A 19794-nucleotide genomic window follows, 5' to 3' on the forward strand; every position below is an offset into this window, starting at 1 on the left:
GAGTTAATACCAATACTATTCAAATAATTCAAAAAAGTTCACATTTTGTTTGTTCTATTCATTTTAAGAGGCAACATGTAGCCTAAATTCTAATTTCCCTTATAATAAAAACCCAGAGGTAGATATCAGGGTAAGTGCTTAAATAAGCCACACCCACTTTTCACCTCACTAACTCCTCAGCCAAAGGGGAAGAAGATACTGTCAACAGGATTCCTCAGTCTGAATGCTCCTGAGTCCTCAGGCAAAACACAGAGTTCCTGTCTCCTTCCACCTTACATACCTTTCTTTGTCCAGCCATATAACTTCCTGTCTCAACCTTGTTACCCAGGAATTAAAGAATGTGACTTCCAAGTACTGGGATTAAAGGTGTGAGCCATCACTGCATGGCTCTCTTTCTTTATTAGACTAGATTAATCTCCTGTAGTTTAGGGTGGTCTTGAACTCACACAGATCCAGATGGACCTCTGCCTCCTGAGTACTAAGATTAAAGATGTGTGCCTCCACTGCCTGGTTTCTGTTTAATTTACAGACTGGCTCTGTCCTCTGATCTTCAGGAAAACTTTATTTCTTAGAGTACAAAGAAAATATCACCACAATCATATTCATACTGATACCAATACTACATAAAGATGCAATAGAGACATATTAATTTAAATGTAAAAACTAAAATAATTCCATGAAAACAAGAAAAAAAGACAGGATTTTTCAGTTTGCTATAGTACCTGAAATCTTAACAAGAACATTTAGACATCTGAAGAAAATCAAAGGAATACATACTGAAAAGGCAGAAGTCAAAGTATCATTTTTTGAAGATGGTAAGATAAAATTCAGTAATGATCCAAAATGTGCCAAGTGGGAACCCCTACAATTGATGAATGATTTCAGCAGAATAGCTGGATTAAAATTAACACAAAATAATCAACAGCTCTCCTATATAAAAATGACAAATGTATATATATATATATATATATATATATATATATATATATATAACAAGAAACAAATAAAGTGAAATATTTGGATGGCAAAAACTTCAAGTATACAAAGAAAGAAACATGAAAAAATATATGATAAAGTAAAACATTCTCAAATGTTTGCGGTGTGATAGGATTAATATAATTTAAATGGCTATCTTACGAAAATAGTTATACAGATTAATTCTACTCCCCATCAAAATTCCACCACATTATTCACTGATCTTGAAAGAACAATTCTCAGCATCTTATTAAATCACAAAAACTCAGGATAGATACAATCTTAATAATAAAGGAACAGCTGGAGTTATCACCATGCCTTAATCTCAAAATGGACTACAAAACTATAGAAATGAAAACAAGCTAAATGTGTATATAAATGATCAATTAAAACAAATGAAGATCCAGACATAAATACACACAGTTACAGATATGTGATTTTTTTCTTTTTTATTATTATTATTATTATTATTACTATTATGTGTTTTCATTTTATACATCAGCCATGGGGTCCCCTGTCCTCCTCCCTCCCTCCCCACCCCCACCTTCCCCCCAGCCCCTCCCCTCCATTCCCATGTCCTCCAGGACCAAGACACCCCTAGGGACTCATTTAAACCTGGTGGATTCAGTATAGTCAGGTCCAGTCTCCTCCTTCCAAGCTGAGACATGTGATTTTTTTTATAGAGATGCCAGAAATACATGCTGGAAAATAGACAGCATCTTTAATAAATGATGCAAGTCAAACAGGATAGCTGTATGTAGAAGAATCCAAATAGATCCTAACCTTGCACTCTTTTTGGGCTTTTGAGTCAAAGGTAATCAACATAGAATCCATGGATGTAGGAAGGCAAAGTATAGATTAAGGGATTAGGAAGAACAGAAAACCTCTCCTAGTAAATGGAAATAGAATACAGAAATATGGATGAACGTAGGTGGGCAGGAATAGGAAGACCAATGACAGTGGGGAACAGAGTGTGGGATTGGGAAGGGAGTACGCAGACAACTAAATTGAATTCATTTGAATGTTATATAGAAATCTACTAAAATAAATGCTTCCTAAAATATATACATGCATAGAGGTGACCTAAATAAAATTACCCAATAATGGGAGGGAAAGAGCCCCAACTTGTTGTTTATAAATACACACACACACACACACACACACACACACACACACACACACACACACACATATATATATATATATATATATATATATATATATATATATATACATATATATATACATATATATATGTATATATATATATATATATATATATATACATATATATATATATATATATAAAACTAAAGATAGATATAAAAAATAAACATACAAAATAAAGGAGTACAAATTCAGAGAATTCTCATAAGAGGAAACTCAAATGGCAGAGAAACACTTAAAGATGTGTTCAGCAAATTTAAATATTCTGTCACAATAGGAAAGATAGGTAGGATGAAGAAAACAAATAACAGCCCGCACCAGTTACTGCACACTAAAGAAAACATGCATCTATTTTAGGTTGGAGTGCAAACTTATACAGCCACTAGAGATCAGTTTAGTAGTTCCTCAGGAAGTTGGAAATTGGTCTACCTTAAGATCTGTAGCAGGAATCTTAAAAGTTAATATTAATAAAATCAAACCTGAGGCCAGTTATTGGGGTGAATGCTGGAAGATCAGAGAGACAAAACAAGCCACAACTTCCTCATCTCGAAAGTCCCTCAGCTGAACTTGTTTCCTTAGACTGGAAGCCTCTATGTCCTTATCCAAATGGCTCTCAGCTGAACTGCTGCTTCAAATCCTAAAACCTTAACCAGCCAAATGCTTCTAGTTTCTGGTCTTCATGCCTTATATATCTTTCTGCATTCTGTCATCACTCCCTGGCATTAGAGGCTCACTTTCTGGGATTAAAGATGTGTGCCACCATGCTTGTCTGTATCCTTGTGGCCTTGAACTCACAGAGATCCAGACAAATTACTGCCTCTGGAATGCAAGGATTAATGGCGTGAGTGCCACCATTTTCTAGCCTCTGTATATAGTGGCTGTCTGTTCTCTGACCCAAGACAAATTTAGTAGGGTGTACAATATTTTGGGGAACACAATATCACCACAAACATCCAGCTATAACACTTTTTAGCTAATGTCCAAAGTTTGCTTCATCCTACCACAGTGACACTGTCTCAACAAATCTCATTGTTGTTCTATTAATAATTAGCAGAAATTGGAAATAACTTAGATGACACTCAACAAATACTTGGATGAAATAAATGTAGTCCATTTATACAATGTACTATTACCCATCCTTTTAAATAAAAACATTATAAAATTCTTAGGTACACAATTTCAGTAGGTAGCCCAGATACAATAGATAAACATTGTATGCATTGGCTTATATGTAGATTTTAGATTTGAGTCATTGACAAGCAAGCTAGAATACAAAGACATAGAGAGGCCAACTCCAAAATAATGGAATAGGAAGGCCAGATATATTTTTCTAGAAACAGATAGAGAATAGATAGGTATAGATGAATGGGGAAGGGTCTGAAATGGGAATAGCAAATGGCAAGGGGGGACACTGTGTGGGAATAGGAACTTCCTAAAATAAACACATCCATGAAGGTGATCTAAATGAAAACAACCACTAATAAGGGAGATAGAGCCCCAAATGGACATAATTTGTTAACTAATGAAGCTTCCAGTACCAGGATTAGGTTGCATTTAATTGAATCATTAAACAATGAGGTACAAGAGCAAACTCCAAACTACCCAGTCTGTCATCAAGTGTTGTTCTTCACATACTGATAGAAAATTCCCATTGCTGAAAGCAACACCCATAAAACTCACTGAAAATGAATATCTGAATCTGGTGTCTACAAGAAACTTTCACTCTCATATGCTGGAATCTTTACTACAGGAAAGTATTCTACACACCATCAAGGAGAAACATAAACAACAATACATCCTCAACCTCTTTAATCTACACTGTTATCCTGCCTATACTGCATGCTAGTTCAATGGTAGTACAAATGTGGTAATAACCCACCAACACCCAATTTGACTGAGGAAAAATCCCCTAGAGAGAAAGTATACTCAACACTGCTTGCATGACCAAGAAACTGAGAGTACAGAGCCCAGGGACCTAGGACAGAGACAAATACAACTGTTCCAAAACCTATATTAATAAAAAGATTCCGGATGGCAATCTGCTATAATCTGAGTCCAATGCCTTTTTCAGATATCATCAGAGAACCTCTCTCCTGCAGAAGATAGTAACTCATTGAGACATTAGCAGAGAGTGAGAAACTTTGAAACACTTGGCACTAAATGTATTGTGTCTATCAAATGCCTCTTCTCAGAAAGTCTAAAAGAAAGGATGAAGGACATTAAAAAATCAAGAACCTATATTTTAACTTGATTGATGAACATATGCACTCACTGACAGAGCATGCATGGGTGTATCCATCAAATGGGGACCTAGTGCTGAAAAAAATGTATATGCACAACCCCATTCCTAAGCCCAAAGTAATCTCTGATTGATTGACTACTTCCACGGGAATATCACTGGGCAAACTAACTCCATTTACAGTTTGGCTGCATGCACATCAGTAGATGGCAAGTAGAAGCCAAACTCCATGACATCCTTGGAAGTTCCTTCTCTCACAATGTCATGTCAGGACTTTACTTCTTTTGAAAGTTTGTCATTTTCTTTTTGTCTTTTATATTTATTATTTATTTGTTTTTCCATATATTTATGATTCATTTCTTTTGTATATATAACATTTATATTTATAAGATTTTATGCATTCCAACAGAACTTCTGATTCACGTCTCTTCCATTCAGTTATTTGTCTTCCTTTTCTACATTTTATTTAAATTTTATGTGCTGGTTTCAGTTCAAATTTATTAAGTTACATTTTCTTATATTATAGTCCTTTAAAGACTGCTTTTTTTTCTACTGAGAAGCAAAAACAGGAAAGATCTGGTGACAAAAGTTGCAGGAAGAAAATTGGAGGAGGAGATGGTTGGGAAACCATATGTGGATATATTTTGTGAGAAAACTAGTTATTGTCAATAAAAAGAAAAATACCACCTCACCAAACAAATAAGGAAAAGAAAAGAAACCCAACTTTGCACTAATTTTTTTCACATAGAAGTCATTCAAACATATGGCGTAAATTAGGGGTAGCAGACTTTTCAAAGAATAATTAATGTGAGTAACCAATATTATAGATATAGAAATGTATGACCATGAGATATTAATTAATTGGAACTGAGGCTCAGGCCATGAATAGTACTATAAAAAAGCTCTTACCTTCTGCATTGATTGTGAGATATTCATTGAAATGTATGATTTTAAGATTATTATTGTTTCACTAATCTCTGCAACTGTGGGAGATTTTATGTTGCCTATGGCAAGTCAGTGTGTGTGTGAGTGTGTGTGTGTTTGAGTGTGTGTGTGTTTGTGTGTTAAATTGCATGCTCTGTGTATGTCAGGAAACCAATTAAGTGATAAAGCATCCTATATCATAAACATGCATGGATGTAAAACTTGTATGTCTATAGTTAACTCTGACTAGAACAGGTTCCATATCAAACTTGGTTTGGAATTTCTAGTGCAATGTGCTGCAAGTATTTCACATGTTGATAAGAAAAGAGATCATGTGCATTAGCATAGTTACACAGATATCTCAGGAGGAATCTACCTTAGGGCCTTCATGTCTACTGATGTGGATGGAATCACAGGAATGTGGAAATGAAGATGATTACGTAAATAAAATTACTGAAATTTTCTTGCACCTGAGCTTTATTACTCAGATGCAGACCCTGAAGCTGAGATAGTTTAAGAGCTCTCCAGAGAATGATAAGCTGAGAATAATTATAATAGGAAACAAAAATTCTCTTCTAACTACTAGAGCAGAAAAAGAGACACATGTGTGTGTACAGGCACATTTGAAGCGTGGTTTTATGTGGAACTCTGTTTACTGCACTTTTACATGTTTCCAGACTTGGTGACATTATAAAGATGTTCTATTTGACATTTTTCTTCTTTGTAGTGAGGCTTTCCTTTCTTTTCTGCAGTTTGTTGGGTCCCAGGTGCTTTCTGAGAAGTAAAGATCCAGATACCTGGGGTGAAGATAGACACTGATTGCTTTTTTTCTATTTACACAAAGCATGGTCACATCAAGAATGAATATTTAATCAGGAATCTAGAAAAGAAGTAAGTGCCTTTCATTTTTTTGATTGATGATCAATGTAAATACTTAGAAGGCCCAAGTATGGACAATTGTCATTCACTATGTTTTCTGTTTGTTTTGTCCTACCTTTCTATCTAGAACAAGACCAAAATTTATTTTTATGCTAATTATTACCCTATTTCAGATGGTTTTATGGTTCTCTGATTCATCTTTTTAGAGTCATATATTTTAAGCTGAAAGGTGAATGATATATCCTGTCTATATTTCTTCTAGAGAAATTTCCTTTATATTGGGAAATCCCACTATATGTTGCCAAGTGATGTTACCAAGAAAGATAATCCAAAGCACTGACAGGCATCCATTTCTTTGAGGCTGAATATAAATTTTTCTATACATGTTATGCTAGTGCTTTTTCCAACATGATGGATTGCCCAATTCCTATGACAAGAGGTCTTTGGTATTTCTTAAATGCTTCATGGGTACATTTCTTAAAGGAATACTGTATATTTATTCAAATGTATTTTATGTCATCATTTCAAAACTGCTGTGCTAAAAGACTCCTGAAACTGAAATCAAGCCTAAAAACATGAACATCATCCACTGTGGTAATTTTATTCTTTGCATTAAATTTTGTTTCAGTTGAGAACATGTACAGTCAGATAACTTTTTAATGACAATGTCAGTAGGGTTTTTTTTTTCTTTTTAAATTCCACGTTGTTCATGTATAACTGCCATCTATACAATTTCACGAGACAGTTTGTGTACTAGATGAAGAGGGTATGTTGTGAGTATGTGTCACTCTTGCTTAATTAAAGAGGAGACTGTCAAAAATATCTAGGCATGATTTTGGGGTAGGCAAAATGATGGAAAGAGTTAGGCAGAGATACCAGGTGATTCAGAGCAAGCATGATAGGCAGTGCAGAAATATGGTTATAAAGCCATGAGGCAGAAAGCAAATTAACAGAAATGGGTTAATTTAATTTATAAGAGTTAGTTAGAAACAAGCCTAAGTTAAGGCTGAGCTTTTCTAATTAATAAATCTCTGTGTCAATTTTTTTTGAGATGGCAGACCAAAGAAAAGCTCAACTCCAGCATGTCAATGTAAAATTTTACTTAATATATCCCTTGTAAAATGATAGAATGAAGTTGTTGTCTGTAGCACATGCCACAATTTAAAATAATCTATTAAACTCACAAATTTGGTAACTTTTATTGCTATTGATTTTATATTTTCATGTTTTGAGTCCCTGCTCCATAACTTTAATTTCTGGCATTTATTCCACATTTGTTACTCTTTTTCCCAATTACAAAGAGTGTGTTTACGTATTATGGGAATATTTACAGCACACTACAGATTAGTATATTTGACCATAATTTAACTGGTTTAGTGATGTGTACTGGATTCTACATTTAGTTTGGATAATTGTAGCAATGCCTCCTGTAGCATGCTGAGCAAATTGTCACAAGTAACATCCTAAATATCTGGTAATAAATATGTACAAGATGGGCAGTGTATTTTCTGTGAGGAATACCACAATGAAGTTTTAATATTTGAGACAACAGTTGTATTCATTCATTAATAACATATGGAAGACTGAAATTCATAGCAGAGGATGATGTTTGGAATCATGGTATAGATGAAAGAAATTTTCAAGAAGATTAAGGAAATAATGAAAAACAGCAATAAAACAGGTCTGGTGTAAAACATAGTCTTAGCAATGAAGGCCAGTGAGGAATGACATTAAGTGAAATCACGTAATTTTACATGGACAAAGCAATTTTCACAGTGAAAGGGAGCATGACAGTGATGACTCTGAGTCCAAATTACCAAACAAATTAAAAAAGATACCTTAGATGAGATTCAGTACACCTTGAATGAGAAAATTGTCAACCAAGCTAGTCTCAATTTTGTTATATCTCTACCAGTCACTAGAGTTTTTGAAGTTGGAAAAAAGCTGTTCTTGGGAGTAGAGATGAGAGAACTTGCAATTCCCCTTTTATTGGTTCTTATATTTCAACAGTTTATGGCTAAACACTCCTCAGTGATGTGATCTCTCTAGGTAAGATTACTGGAATGTTTGTTAAGGCAAGAAAAGGATAATGTAGGCATAAAAATAACAGAAATACAAAATTCCTAAATGATACTGATCATTTCCATGATTTTGTACATGTAAATGAACATTCATTCAAAAAGACATTGAATTATATAATAATCTCTGAGGTAAATATTTGTTACATGAAATATCATAGGAGAATGTATTTACACATGTGTTATCTCTGTTCATATATTATGTTAACACAGCATATAGGTTTTATCATCATTTTTTACAAGTATTGGGATGGTTCTATCATGAAAAAGTATATAATTGTTGATATAGAAAATGATGTTGTAGAAATAAAAAATTTGAGGAAATGTTACCTACATGGTCCTTTGTCAAGTTGAAATGAGATCTAATTTTATAGTGAAGGGAATAAACTATGCCTTTCTAAAACACAAACTTAATACAGGTAATTTATTATATTACATATTTACATATATACATATAAACAAACAGTATATATTCATATATATTTCAAATGTTTATCTTTTTGATTTTTTTTGTGTTATGAATAGACATTCTACCTAAATACTTATTAATAATGTTTTACAATATTTATAGTATTGTCAGAGAACCCTATATATTACACACTTAATTTAAAAATTTTCAACCTTTGTGGTTGATAAGTAACTTCAAACTTTTAGCTTTTATAATTTGCTAAATCATCTTTGAAATCAGGGTATTTATCCCTCAATTGTATAATCTAAAATTGAATGAAACACTCTAACATTTTCTCTGTTTTTATTTACATCTTTCATTTCAAAGACAGCTTACAAATTAGGTAAATGTCATTTTAATATGATTTGTATTGCATCCCAGGAGAAATGTTCATGTGATTATTCATGTGTTTTTAGTAAACATGTTTTACTGTAGCTTATGTCAGTATAGGACAACCCTAGTCATTGCTTCTTTTTATGGGACTTGTAGAACATTAGTAATTGATATTGACAAATTATAGTGTTAAAATAAAATTTTTGGTAACAGTTCATCTTAAACTTGAATTGAAGAGTTGCTTCATTATACCAGACCAATATTTGACATCTACATTTTTCAAAATGCAATCACTAAAATTGATTATTGGTTGAACAGTCTGCCTAGGTTATTTCAGAGTTGAATCAGCATTTTTATCTATAATATAATAAATCAGATTTCACATATTACAACTGCTTTGATGACACACATAATCAATATGTCTGTGACTAATCAGAGACTTTTTTCAGCGTGTCTTCAGTTATTCATTAGAACTTGTGATTGGATTGATTGATGATAGAAACGGTAGTATAATGAATGTATTTTATTTCTTTTTTTCTTATTTTTTATTCATTTTACATACCAACCACAGATCCCTCTCTCAATCCTCCTCCAATTTGCTCTGCCCCACACCCTGGCCTTCACTCCCATATATCTCATCCCCTCTTCCAACAGGGTAAGTTCTCCCATAGGGAAACAGCTAAGTATTATCAGTTGAGGCAAATGAATGCTATCCCTGCTGTATCAAGGATGAACAAGATATCTGACCATAAGTAATAGGATCCGGAAAGTTAGGTCATTCTCCAGGGAGAGACCCTGATCACACTGTCAGGAGCCCTTCAAACAGACCCAGCTACATAACTGTTTCTGAGGGTCCAGTCCGGTTACATGCAGGTTCCACAGCTGTGCAAAATTCATGAGCTCCTTTGAGCTTGGTTCAGTTGTCTCTGCAGATTTCCCCATCATGATCTTGACCCTCTTTACTCATATAATTCTTCCCTGTGTTTGACTGCACTCATGGAGCTCAGGCTGGTGCTTGGTTGTAGATTTCTGCATCTTCCATCTATTACAGGATATCTTGGGCCAATTAGGGAAGGAAGACTGTATTTTAATTCTTTACATATTAAAAATTATTATAGATATGTCTCTAAAATTCTTGAACACTGTTTATATGTGGCACAGTTAATATGGGGATAAGATATTCTTTGGAATTGTAGGATCCTAATTTATTTTCTACCATTTTCTCTTATTTACTCAAGACATGATGTAAATACTTTGGCCTTCACTCTTTCCAATCTAGATGCAAAGTGTTGCCAAGAATATCCATTGATCTGCATTCACATATTTAAATCCCAAAATTGTGAACTCATATAACTGTCATGATTTGAAGCTAATTGTATTAGGTACAATTTTTATTAGTTGTTTAAGAATTTGGTATAATGCATTGTGATGCCGTTCATTCCTCTCCTTCACTACTCTTTTTTATTAACCCATCAAGTATAATTTGTGCTTCTGATTAATTTTGAACATGAGTCCTTCCACTGGGTAATGAATGATGCACTATGGGTCATACTCTTAAAGAAAACTGAGTCTTATTTTTCAAGAATGGATTAATGCTCTATATTTATCTATGGATATTTTTCTGTGGTGAATGAGATTTGTGTCTAGATTATTTGTTATATATGTATAAAGGGTTTACATAAATCAGAAAATTCATGACCTCAAATAAAACTAGAGATACCTACAAAAACACAGAGGAATGGAAAAAATAAGAAATGAGGATTCCCCCAGTAGGACTAACCAACACAAATTCTGACATTAAAGGAATTTTCATTAGCTTATAAACAAATGGCAACAAAGTTTTGGTCTTGAAAACCAATAGGGTTCAAGTTTGACAATACTTTATCACATTCATGCTTTGGACCAGAAGGCAATGGGGTGAATTGAAAAGCAAATAAAATTCAGTTATACTCCAGATTGTCCATAGATTTAAAATGAACATCCAACACTGGTGTTCAATCATAATAGGAAATGTGGAAATACTGATGATGTTACCTGGAAAATGATTTTTTTAAAAGTATGTAAATAACTAATTGGTCATAGATGTGATATAGAAACCTTTAAATAAAAAATGAATGAATAGTAAGAGTTCATGGAAATTGATGACTGGAATCCATAAGAAGAACAATTTTAAATTCTGAAACTTTATTTGGAAAAATGAATTTTAGTAATTTTAGAAATTAATATCATACAATAGTAACTTCATTGTTTGAACTAAAGAATCCAAATTTAAATCTGGAAATACCACACACCAATAAAATCCATCCAAAATGGCAGAGTACTAAAAAACATTTCCGTTCCTTATAATTATAATTAATTAATGGACCTGTCAATGGTTGCTTCTTTGTAAAACTCTATCACATATTCAGTAGAAGATAATATCCACCTATTTTCCATTTATGTTATTAACTATAATTCTACAATGAAGGAAAGAGCAGATTAAATGTCTTCTGGTAACTTCTTTTCACTGTGCTCACACAAATGAATAAAACTGTAAGAAAGTTCAAATAATAGCATACCACATGAGTGATGTACACCTTGTAAACTTTGAAGATTCCTTCCATAATTTAAGAAATCCCATAACTTCATATAGCACAGTAACAGGGCTTGTGTCATAATAACAATGGGAAAAACAAGCATTAAATATACAAAAAACTATTAGTTTTTTTGACATTATCATGTTTGGGGCCCATCTCTAATGATTCATTTGCTCTCTTTTCCAGGTTGACAAATAAGAATATGCACTTGATTTTGTCTCTTTATTTTGCTCTTGAAAATATCAACAATGACCCACATATTCTACCCAATATTTCTCTGTTGGTTAAAATTGAATGTAATCTTCTGGATGATTGGAGAATGAATAGTTTATCCACAAAATTATGTGAACTTCTTCCTAACTACTATTGTATGAATCAGAGAAGATTTTTGATCACACGTACAGGTCCGATATGGTTATCATCTGCTATGCTTGGACCAATTTTGTACATCACAAATAGACCAGAGGTAAGCATGGGTGAGTTAGTATTAATGGAGCATTGGTTCCATTCATCCTATTTTTCACATACTGAGACTGATTAAAGAAAAAAGTATGTGTATGTGTATTTTGAAGCCTACAATTCAAAGCATATATATTCAGAAAGCATTGATACATACTACCCCTTTAGCATAAATTGACCCAAGGAAAAGGAGAAATTTGAAATATATCAGTAGCAGATTTAGCTCATCTGTACTTTTTTAGATATTCACAAGTAATTTCGTATGATTTAATAATGAGATGAAAATCCACATGCCCTAATATTTCCAGCTTATGATGAACACATTAGTTTTAGATTATCACTATGTATTGCACATTCTTTAAATCATTGTCTGTTCTATGACATTCAGCTTTATTATGGACCATTTCATCCTCTCCTGAGCAGCCATGAACAGTTTCCACATCTCTACCAGATAGCTCCTAAAGACACATCTCTAGCTTTGTCTATGGTGTCTTTGATGGTATATTTCAGATGGAACTGGGTAGGAGCAATCATTTCAGATGATGACCTAGGACTTCAATTTCTCTCTGAATTGATAAGAGAGATGCAAAGAAACAGTGCTTGCTTAGCCTTTGTGCATATTGTCATGGAAGACAATGTATTATTCTGGAAAAATGTAAATATTTATTATAATGAGACCACAACATCATCAGCTAAAGTTGTTGTCATTTATGGAGACAAAGATGCTCATCTGCAACTTAACCTTAGATTCTACAGACTAGCAAACCTTCAGAGGATCTGGGTCACTACTTCACAGTGGGATATGATCACACATAATGACAGATTCCTTCTTGATTCCTTCTATGGGACCTTTATATTTTTACTTCACTTTTCTGAATTAACTGGTTTCACAAAATTTATTGAGACAGCACATGATTCCATGTATACCAATTCAGTTTGCTCTGCCAAATTATGGTGGATTTATTTTAATTGTTCTCTGACTTCATTTAATTCAATGAACCTTAAAAATTGCTCATTAGAAAAAAGAACTCACTGGTTATTCCAGCACCATTTTGAATTGTCTGTGAGTGGTACAGGTTATGTCCTATACAATACTGTGCATGCTGTGGCCCACGCACTCCATGAGATGCTGCTACAAGAAGTAGATACATTGTCAAAGTATTCTGAAGAAACACTGGAGTTTGACTCTTGGAAGGTAATATATATTCCAATGAAGGTAATGAACTGTCATAAATATAATTTCATAATGGATGATATAGGTTCTATCTTAGAATTTCAGGCTCATTTCTTTCATACATAACAATTTGTGTTACTGAGACAGAATATCATGGAAAATTAATTGTTTATAGCCCTTAATCCAGCCAACACTGACACTCAGACAATTATTAATGATCTATTCCAAGAATGTTTTCCATAATACTTCTTTCAGATATGCATGTTTTTAATATTTGAAATAAAAATGTAGTTATTTCTCATGAAACATTAAAAGCCAACAAGAAGCTGAGTGTCCTTTTAAGTGATAAAAATATTGGTTAGCAATTAAGTGGATAGATCTTCAATAACTGCCAGTAATTCTTCCACATTATTTAACATAATAAAAACCTCAATTCCTTAGGAAATTATCTGGTAACATTTAGAAGAAATAATGTGGGTATTATCTCTCTACTCTCCAGGATTATCATTTAGGTGGGCTAGTGTTAAATAATCAACGTCAGTGAGAAGCTGGTATTTCCAAATCATAATGTGGTTGTTATCCATATGTGGACTTTTCCATCTACTATATAAGTATTTGGTATTAGGACACCTTTCAAGACAGATTAATGAAAATTAGTGGCAATCTACATTTCTAATTATTTCTTCTAAAGTGAGGCATACTTGAAACTAAAGAATTAAATGTTTCAGATGGTCCATTTCTTGAAAAATATACAATTTATAAACCCTGTTGGAGACCAAGTGAACATGAATCAGAAAGTAAACCAACATGTGGAGTATGACATTCACTATAGCATTGATTTTTTGCCAAATTTTGGATTTACGGTGAAAATAGGAAAGTTTTCCAAACATTTGAAATATGGTCAACAATTATATATGTCTGAAGAGATGATAAAGTGGAATATAGACTTTAGTCAGGTATGTTGGACTATCTTGAACAATTCTTTTCTTTATTATTATTACGTTTGTGTTTTAATTTTACACATCAGCCATGGGTTCCCCTGTCCTCCCACCTTCTGCCTATCCCCTCCCCTCCATTCCCATCTCCTCCAGGGCCAAGACTCCCCTGGGGATTCATTTAAACCTGGTGGATTCAGTACAGGGAGGTACAGTCCCCTCCTTCCAGGCTGAGCAAAGTGTCCCTGTGTAAGCCCAAAGTTCCAAACAGCCAGCTTATGCACTAAAGACAGGTCCTGGTCCCACAGCCTGGATGCCTCCCAAACAGTTCAAGCTATTCAATTGTCTCACTGATCCAGAGGGCCTGATCCAGCTGGGGGCTCCACAGCCTTTGGTTTGTACAATTCTACAAGCAACATAAGTAACCAAAATCCCAAGGTTGCCTTCAGCACCCTCCTAAAATAGAGTATTTTCAAATATAGTCACTAACTTATTTCTCACATTTCTAGATTTTTCCTTCAGGGCATGTTTTATTTCAGTAGTATGAATATTCATAATTTGTGAATGGTCCACTTTTTCTTGGCTTGTTGGCCAAATTGTTGAGAGGGCAAAGTGAGTAGCTCTGACAGAAAGCTTTGCACATGGCCCATGAGCATGATCATGAACAGAGACAGCTCTTCAGGAGACAGACTTTGATGAATCAGCTCAACTTTATTCTACAGTATAGGGAACACATAATATTGGGAGCCTGGCAAAAAAAATAATTCCCATTCAGTGGCTTATTGTGATCACAAGGTTTAGTATGTGGTAGTAGGATCCTTTTACAAAACTCCTAGCATGAATCTTCTAGAAGGAATCTGTGCCCAAGTTGAAGCCAAAGACAAATGAGCATCTACTTTAGAGACAGACTTCTGGTTTAGAGACAGATTTTCAGTACTATAGCTCAAGTACATTCCCAAAATAGGGGCAGGTAGGGACAGGAAATTCTTCTGGAGAAAGGGAACCCCATATATGGCACTATTGAGATGAGCTGCCAGGCTATGGGGAGGCTTTGACATTTACCAGCCAGAACTGTCTTCCAACAGCATAGCAACGTATTTATACATAAATATAGATTAAATATACACTCACAAGATGGGCAGTGGTGGCAAACACAATTAATCCCAGTGTTCAGGAGGCAGAGACAAGCTGATCTCATGAGTTTGAGGCTAGCCTGGTCTACAGATAGAGTTCTAGGAAAGGAGCAAAGCAAAGCTACAAAGAAAACCCTGTGTTAAGAAACCATATATACATATAAATTTATCATTATATAAGTCATAATACATTTATAATATATAACCACAATATGAAATAAATGTTACTGTTTAATTTTTTGCATATTTGTAAAAGGATGTTTTTAATAGTACCATGTTCTAAATTTCTATCACAATTACCAAGTAAATACGACATTTTTTGTTATGTTACATTTGTTAATTTTCTCAGATTCCATCCTCAATATGCAGTGTGCCTTGCAGTCCAGGATTCAGAAAATCCCCTCAGCAGGGAAAGGCTGTTTGCTGTTTTGATTGTACCCCTTGCCCAGAAAATGAAATTTCCAATGCATCAGGTACATATACAACATACCAACAGATTCACTAGATTAGTTAATTTCTGTCATCTCAATGACATCTTCTGGGAATTGAAAAGATGAAAATTCATCATGTAATCAAGTGAGCACAAATTCTACCTCCGAAGCATCACACCCATGTCTTAAGACACATTTTTGAATCCTTACTCCAGCACCTGTTCATGCAGTATTATCATTTGGAAACTGATTTAGAGTACTAAATATCACTGTAGAATTGATCTTATCTGGAATTCATCCCTTCATAATATATCTATTTTTTTTCTTTTCTAAACATGGGAGCTGCACATTCTTATTTACATAGCATGTATGAGATTTGTGATAGCTTGTAGATGATCTTGGATGATGCTTCCTCATTAGGAGGCATGCATTTTCTCATGTGACCTATTGTAGATCATGCTGTCAATTGGTTGGTTGTATTTTAATTTGTAGACTAGTCCACAGGTGATTTTTTGGCAGAATATAGAATTCCAAAATGAAATATTTATTTTAATATTTCAGTATTGAAAACAAGTATGCAGATAGTCTTTTCAGACTGACTAGGTAGGGATATAATTTTAGTGAAAAGGCACCCAGGGAACATTTGATAATTATGTTATAGGTCCCGGAGCAGGTAATTGAAAAAAATGAATTAAATGCTTTGAGAGTAATAACACAATCTTAAAAAAATAAAATTGCTGATTTATTAAATCTGAAGACCAGAATGTGAACTGTTCTAAATCATTTGAACATCATTAAAATAGAAATGAATGTTGAGTTTACATACAACAATTCCATTAAAATATTAAACATATTTTGTAGAGGACCAAATGAATAATGGTAAAAACAGTTTCATGGAATACTAAGTAGAAAATGAATTGATGAAAATTATGCTTTACATATATTAACTTGAGAGTAAAATAAAATAAAATAATGTACAAGTATTTTAAAATTTAGTAAAAGTGTATGGGCATTTTTTTGTTTATTTTTTCTTTTTCATTATATTTGTGTTTAATTTTACATATCAGCCATTGATTCTACTGTCCTACCCCCTCCCACCACCATGCCCACTTTCAGCCCCCACCTTCTGTCCAGCCCCTCTCCTCCATTCCTATATCCTCCAGGGCCAGGACTTTACTGGGGTTTCAGCTCAACCTTGTAGATTCAGTACAGGCAGGTCCAGACATCTCCATTCAGGCTGAGCAAAGTGTCCCTGTGTAAGCCCAAGGTTCCAAACAGCCAGCTCATGCACTAAAGACAGGTCCCAGTCCCACTGCCTGGTGCCTCCCAAATAGTTAAAGCTATTCAATTGTCTCACTTATCAGAGGACCTGATCCAGTTAGGAGCTCCACAGTTTTTGGTTCATAATTCATGTGTTTCCATTAGTTTGGCTATTTGTCCCTATGCTTTTCCAATCTTGGCCTCAACAATTCAGACTCTTACAGTCCCTCCTCTTTCTCAACAATTGGACTCCTGGAGCTCCACCTGGGGCCTGGCCTAGGATCCTTGCCTTCACTTCCATCAGTTAGTGGATGAGAATTCCAGCATGACAGTTAGGGTGTTTGGTCATCTGATCACCAGACTAGGTCAGATCAGGCTTTCTCTCAACCATTGCCAGCAGTCTACAGAGGGTGTATCATTGTGGAATTAAGGGGACCTCTCCAGCACTCTGCCTATTCCTGTTCTCATGTAGTCTTCATTTTTCATAGTCTGTTATTCCTTGTTCTTCCTTTCTGTTCTTGATCCAGCTGGGATCTCCTGCTTCCTTAAGCTTTCTTTCATTCAAACCTTGCCATTGATTACTCCCACTGTAATCCAGGTTGTTCATGTAGATCTCATCCACTTCTCTGTCATTGAACAATCCCTGGGTCTTTTCTAGGGTCCTGTTTTCTAGGTAGCCTCCCAGGACTTGTGTAGCAGTCTAGTCATCTTTGATTTACATCTAGTATCCTACTATGAGTGAATACATACCATGTTTGTCCTTCTGAGTCTGGGTTACCACACTCAGGATGATTTTTTTCTAGATCCATCCATTTGCCTGCAAACCTCATGATGTCATTGTTTTTCTCTGCTTTCTGTGTTCCTTGCTTCATTGGTCTACCCAATGAGGCCACATGCTTCGTGCAGCAGACCATATTTGCTGTGGTTTTAACTGTAGCTGCTTCTACAGTGTTGGCCAAGACAATTACAGTAGTACTGGCCTTCAAGGTTACTACTCCAGGTAGAAGATTGAGGTGGCTGCTGGTGTCAGGGGCAACTAACTTCATCATTCCAATTTGCACTGTAATTCAACTGATTCTATGTGGGATCTGGCTGGGAACTTCCCCACCATTTGTTGATGTTGACATACATGTTGAAAAAGACCACATTTTGATTGTCTGTAACAAAGGGTCAATTATTTCCTTCTATTGTGTTCTGGGATACTTGGGCTCCATTGCCCTGGGAAGCTTCACTGTTGCATTCTTGGCCAGAAATCTGCCTGACACATTCAATGAAGCCAAGTACCTCACTTTCAGCATGCTGGTGTTCTGTAGTGTCTGGGTTACCTTCCTCCCTGTCTACCACAGCACCAAGGGCAAGGCTATGGTGGCAGTGGAGATGTTCTGTATCTTGGCCTCCAGTGCAGGGCTGCTTCTTTGCATCTTTGCTCCAAAGTGCTTCATTATTTTCTTAAGACCTGAGAGAAATTCTTTTCAAAAGTTTGGGAAAGTGCATTTTAAAATTGAAAATTCTCATTAAATTTTCCTTTATCATTAGAACATACTTCCCAGCAAGACTACACTGACATTGTTACTCTCAAATTAAGTAAAAATATGTACTTTTTCTCATGAGTAAAATCAGAAAATAAACTACAAAGTAGAGATTTAAAATTTGGACCAGGCCTCAGTTTTCATGGACCAAACATTGTGATCTGGTGTTACTATACTTGTAATGCTAGTTTTCTTCTTTATAGCCATGCTTGTTGTAGAATTGGATAATAGTTACACATTAATCTGAATTTTACATAATAACATCTAATATAGCTTTTCCAGTATAACTTATACAGTAAGGTTGTGTTCCATATTAAATCATTTCAGTGGAGCTTATATAGTCATGCATTTAAAGGATGATTCACTTTAATTTGATATGAAATGAAGAGGAATTTACATAAAATTAATTAATTCATTTTGGTCTGAGTATTTTGATTTTACATGACATCTATACATTGATATGTAACAAAAATAATAAAAAATTAAGAGTGTCTTAAATTGAAATTTAGATATAGAAAAGAGTGACAGTGACTGGAGGAAGGAAAGGGAGGGGGAAAATATTATTCCATTTCACTAAAAACATATTGTTAAGAAAAGAAAAAAATTCTCATTATCCTCATTCCTGTACTATCAGGCCATTCACATACCACATATATCCATGCATATGAATACATATTTACATACACATACACATTTACATACAATCACACACACACACACACACACACACACACACACACACACACACACACTTGGTTCTCTAACCTAGACATTCTTTAATGTTTCTAAAATCCTCTTCCATAACAATCTGAGTATTAAAGAAGAGTCAGCATGTACCACTACCCACAATAATCACAAATGAAAATCAGAAATAATGAAAAAACAGAGGTTCTATTCCATAACTTATGTCATTTATATGGGATTATGTAGAACTTTTCATTAGGATGCATACATTTTTAGTAGTTTTATTCTCGTTATTTTTTTTTCTTTTATTGAACATAGAAACTTTTTAATGCAAATTTTCCTTATTATAATTTCCACTCACTCTATTTCTCCTGGTTTCTCCCCACTACCCTCCCTTATAGATCCACTCCCTTTATATATGTCATCAGAAAAAAAAAAGTTTCTAAGTGCTAACAACCATATATAATAAGGTAAAGAAAGATTGTTACATTGAATTTGGACAATGAAACCAAACTGGGTTGGGGGAGTGGGGAGACTCAAAAGCAAACATAAGTGTCAGAGACACATTCA

General features: G+C 34.4%; 1 pseudogene; it reads left to right on the forward strand.

The window, feature by feature from the left end:
* The first annotated feature begins 6001 nt into the window (after positions 1–6001).
* Positions 6002–18529, forward strand: LOC118572968 (annotated as a pseudogene).
* Positions 18530–19794: the final 1265 nt, after the last annotated feature.

This window comes from Onychomys torridus, chromosome 1 (assembly GCF_903995425.1).
Source record: "Onychomys torridus chromosome 1, mOncTor1.1, whole genome shotgun sequence".
In the NCBI taxonomy this organism is placed as follows: Eukaryota; Metazoa; Chordata; class Mammalia; order Rodentia; family Cricetidae; genus Onychomys; species Onychomys torridus.